This window comes from Mytilus californianus, unplaced genomic scaffold (genome assembly GCF_021869535.1).
Source record: "Mytilus californianus isolate M0D057914Y unplaced genomic scaffold, xbMytCali1.0.p SCAF_10, whole genome shotgun sequence".
Taxonomy (NCBI): Eukaryota; Metazoa; Mollusca; class Bivalvia; order Mytilida; family Mytilidae; genus Mytilus; species Mytilus californianus.
Window position 1 is genome coordinate 31729055 of NW_026262582.1, and position 5441 is coordinate 31734495.

Here is a 5441-nt window from a genome sequence, read left to right on the forward strand (position 1 = left end):
ATTTTTACACGAGTACAAATATGTAAAAGGTCTATATATTCGTTAAAAGGTTAAAAAAGAACCACCTCAAAGACAAAGGAAAACTAAAGGTACTTAAGAGCCGGTTGTCGCTCCCGTACGTCTATGTGTGCTTTTTCAACAATGGACACTCTTCAACATTGTAAACTAGAATATAAGTCATCACTAAAACATATTTTTTTTATCATATTGGTAGGTACGTTTTGCTGATTTTTGTTTTACAGTTCTTCTATCTTCTATCTTTTTTAATGAACACAAAACGTGTAAAAATTATCATGAATATCATCGATCCGCGTATTAAAGGAACAACGCATATAACCTATGGCAACATACGCATTCTCATTTCTGTATATAAAAAATAGTATGCAATAGTGATAAGTAATTCGCATTCTCCCTTAAAGAAAGATATCAAAACACAAGAAAAAAAAAAGATTTTAAGAGTTGTTATATATGTATAAAGTTAGATATAATATAAAAAAAGTTATTTCGTTCAGACGTACATGTAAGCATAATTATACTGTTAAACAGTTTAAAAAACAATGATTGGAGTAAGATTTGTATCACAAAAAAGTAAAACAACAAATTAAAAATACCGAAATACACGGAAAATTCAAAAATGTTAAAAAACTCAAACACATCGAATGAAACAAAACTGTCATATTCCTGACTTGGTACAGGTAATTCCTTGTGTAGAACATGATGGATTAAACCTGGTTTAAAACCTCTCACTTATATGATAGTCGCATACAATTTCACTATATTGACAACAATGTGTGAACGAAACAAACAGACATAATAGATAAAAAAAATGTACAAAATTGGGGTGCAGCAGTTAAAATTGTGTTTTAATCTTAATCAGTATAAACAAACAAATATGTTAACAACGCAAACCAAATGGCATATAGACAAAGCACATTGGCTAAAATGAAAGACAAGAGTTAACAAAATGATCATATCACATTAACACAATGGTGGGCTGTATAAGTAACGAGCCACGCCAAAAGGATATTAATAAAAATTGACTAAACAGTAAAATTAATAGTTTGCAAGCTAAGACAACAAAAAAAGACTCACTATAACACGTTATTTAGATGATAAACAACGTCAGTACCTAGAATCAAAACTTCAAGACCATTATGTATCATTTTGGAAGTTGAAACGGAAAATTTATCATCAAGGACTTAGTATCTTCGAATGAACTTTGTTTTTAATAACAGTCAGGAATTGAAAGAAACCCAGCAGGCACACAACGTTGAACCAACGTTGAAAAAATGTTGAAATTTGGTTGTAGCGTTGATCAACGTAAAATCAACGTTGTATCAACGTCAATCCTATCAACGTTTAAATCACGTTGTTGAATCAACGTTGATTTGTGGTTAGAAATATCAACGTTGAACTGTCAACGTTGAATCAACATTGAATTTAAGTTGATGCTTTCAATGCTTTAATTGGTTGAAAATATAACGTTGATAAAAGGTTTAGTTAAGGTTGATGACTTTAAGTGTCGACCAAAGTATCATACAAGATGAGATTGAACCAACTTTGTATAGTCCTTTTAGCTAAAATAATCACTTTTTATTTATATAAGTTTACTGATGTTTTTGAATTAATTCAATTATTACTGTTGCATATATAAATTAATCTTTAAATTGCGATAAAATATTATAATTACTCGAAACGGATATCTTTTTCTGAGTGGCGCATGCGTATGAGGCCGACATTTCGAATTTATTTGCGCCAATTTGATTACCACATCAAGTTAACAGCTGCTCTCAGCAGTGCAAAGTAAGTATAATTTTCATTTATTGTTTGATTTGATAATAGTTATATGATAATTTAATGTATACAATAGTGTAGCTGTAATTATATGACTATAGTGATTTAAGCAGATCAGAAATAATTTATAATTATACACGTAGTTGTCATATTCCAGCAGATAAGATACACACATATTGTTTAGGTCTCTGGGAACATCAGTGTTGACCTTAGATATATTTGTACATTTATTGGGTGAGGCAACTTATTATGTAAAGACTTGAAAAAGAGGGAGTGTGTTTATGAACAATGATTAGGTAATTAAAAACAAAAGCGTATGGCAAAGGATTCTATCATTGCAGATATTGGGAGGGTGGAGTCAAAATATATCATGGAACATCGGATGAAATTGAAGAATTTATTCGTCTGACAAATAATGATAATCAATTATATTGAAGTTCACATATGTTCTTTTACATGTTTTATATGTTGATAAATAATTAAAAGTCAAAGATTTACAACACATGGCATTCTTGACCTTGCAACACATTTAAAACAAACAATTTGTTTTCTCTGGGTCAGAATTAACAGATGTCACTCACAGCATGTATTCCCAGGATTTATTAATGAAGCAGTACGGCAGATAAGAAACATGTGTGATCATAACAAATTAATACACAATGATCTGACTAATTTCAAAGTGGTTTATATGATAACGTCGAAATAGATGTTCTTTCAGTTGACCGTATTGAATTATTACAGCGCAAAAAAATCAAGGAAATAGAAAATATTCCTTAAGTTTCAATATCTAAAAAACTTAATCCATATGCATGTTAACGTAAACTTAAATAAGACGTAACACAAAAGACTGGAATTTATTGAAGTTTGAAGAAAAATGTAAACACAGGTTCAAAGTTGAACTACTTCTTGCGTTTAGCAACCATGCCGAAAGTATCTATTGATGAAGAATTTAGATGTAAAAATATATTAATATAGTTAATTATACGGGAATAATATTTATTTTGAATTATATTAAAGTAAAGCATCTTAAGATGACCATCCAAAGCTTTATATATCAGCCGAAACACTAAAAAAAAAAGTAAATATAGGGACATTCTTGTATCTTAAGAGGAGTGACTGTCAAGATCTCGGTGCTTGTGGTGCATTATTGTTTCGCAAGATGAGTGACTGTCAAGATCTTGGTGCTTGTGGTGCATTTTTGTATCTCAAGATGAGTGACTGACCAGATCTCGGTGCTTGTGGTGCATTATTGTTTCTCAAGATGAGTGACTGTCAAGATCTCGGTGCTTGTGATGCATTATTGATTCTCAAGATAAGTGACTGTCAATATCTTGTTGCCTGTGGTGCATTATTGTTTCTCAAGATAAGTGACGGTCAAGATAAATAAAATTGAAACCCCATTAGCGTATTGTGAGATCTTCAAACTATAATTTAGGATTAAATAAGTTATAATTAAAGCCCTTGATTCTCAGAGGCAGAGCTGGGGACGGTGCCGGGCACCCCTTTTGAGGGAAAACATGGTTGATTATATAAGGAATCAATGAAACATGACTGGAGCGGCCCCCCTTATGCAGTCAGTGGACCCCCTTATGAAAATTTATGGATCCGCTACTGATTCCAGAATCTTGTTGGATTATGGAGGTCAAATTTAACGTCATGCTACAATAAAAATAATTGAACCATAAGGTTTTCAAACAATTTATGAAAGGTTTTGGAAGTCAAAATTTTGTAAGCGTTTCACACATATGAAACTTTTTATTTTCAAGTTAAAGAGGGAGTTGACAATTTAGAAATGCTGCACTTAAAATTTTTTTTTTTGTAGATGTCTTACAAATAAACCCGTGTCGGAAATTACATATTACCGGGTATAAAGAATAAACATGTCTTCGGTGATTCAAGCTAGTTTGAAATAATAAGAGGTGAGTATTGAAATAATATATATCATTGTTTTTCCATATTCAAATTGTGTGAGATTTTGTCACTTTGTCTCTAAAATCTTTGCTTTTTTTTAAGAAATATTTTTATTTTCTCATGTCTGAACTCAAGTTAAAAAAACACATGGTCGCTCTCAATAGATATTTAAAGAAATAACAATAGCATTGCACAGAGATTATTAGGGCCCCGCCTGTCTGTCCGTCTGTCCTTCCGTAACACATTGTGTCCTCTCTATATCCGTCCGTAACACACTGTGTCCTCTCTATATCTAGAGAACCTTTATGATTTCAAAGTTTATACTTGACATGTATATTAACCAACACCATTATTCACAACGGGGCCCACAGAGATGGCTCCCATCTCAATGATATCTAGTTTGTTCACATATAACAGTAGTATTCTTTATTAGAGCTGCATAATGATATTTACGAAGTTATGATAAAGATAGCACAATATGTTTTTTTTCTGTTGCAGATGCTGTAGTTACAAGTGACTAATGTGCAACAGAGACCACAATATGGAACTACTGTGCAAGATACCTAAAATATGCCCCTGTTATATCTGGGAATGTGTCTAGCAGTAGGACTAAACTTTTAAATAAAATTAATTGTTCAGTTTGTGTTTGTTTAAAATTGTAAGATGCATATGTGAGCAACTTGTTATATAATTACTGTTTTATGTCACAAACATATTTTGTGTATAAACAGAATAGTTATAAGCACACCAAGATCCTGTCTATAAAGAACAACAAAGTTACAAAAATGTATGCCAACTGACATTACAATAAAGTTTCCGATTATCTATGCCTGGTAAGGTTAACATGGTTAAAATTGTTCCTGTTCTTCTTGTCAAGTCTTGAATAATAATCATCAGATTCAGAAATGAGCGGTCTCCTTACCAGTATAACCGAAACAAAGAAAATGACTTATTTTCCACTTGATCATAAAATGTAGAGAAATTTAAAAAGAGAAATATTCGAACAGGCAAAAATTTCAATGACATAAATATTGAATTCTGCAACAGACTACATGTGTACATCAACCATCGACGCATGACTACTCCCACTTAGTACATATAGTTTTGCGATGGTTTTATTACACATAAAATAGTATTGATTGATATAATAAGGAGTAATGATTTCAGCTGTTATCGAACCTCAATTTAACCAATGTTCAACATCCTATTATCAACATTGACCACATTTCTAGTTTCAACTTAAATTAACCCTAAAACAGTCTACCTGGACCCAAATCCTACCCATTTTCAACATACACTGACCACAGTTCAACCAGCTTTCGACCTGATTTCAACATACACTGACCACAGTTCAACCAACATTCGACATGTTTTCAGCATACATTGACCACAGTTCAACCAGCTTTCGACCTGATTTCAACATACACTGACCACAGTTCAACCAGCATTCGACCTGATTTCAGCGTACACTTACTACAGTTCAACCAACATTCGACCTGATTTCAACATACACTAACCACAATTCAACCAGCAATCGACTTTTTTTCAACATACACTGACCAAATTTAGACCAAAATTCAACCTATTTTCAACGTTGAAAGCTGACGTTGAATCAACGTTATGTTTTCAACGTCATATCAATTTTCAATCCAACACTACTTTTCAACATTGATTCAAACGTTGAAATCTGACGTTTATTCAATGTTGAATCAACGTTGTTGTGCCTGCTGGGAAGA

General features: G+C 32.2%; 1 long non-coding RNA gene across 1 annotated transcript; it reads left to right on the plus strand.

The window, feature by feature from the left end:
- The first annotated feature begins 1722 nt into the window (after nucleotides 1-1722).
- LOC127717943 (uncharacterized) lies at nucleotides 1723-4343 on the plus strand. Its single transcript, XR_007989477.1, has 3 exons — nucleotides 1723-1803; nucleotides 3617-3713; nucleotides 4204-4343. It is a non-coding gene; the product is annotated as an uncharacterized LOC127717943 (long non-coding RNA).
- The last annotated feature ends 1098 nt before the right edge of the window (nucleotides 4344-5441 follow it).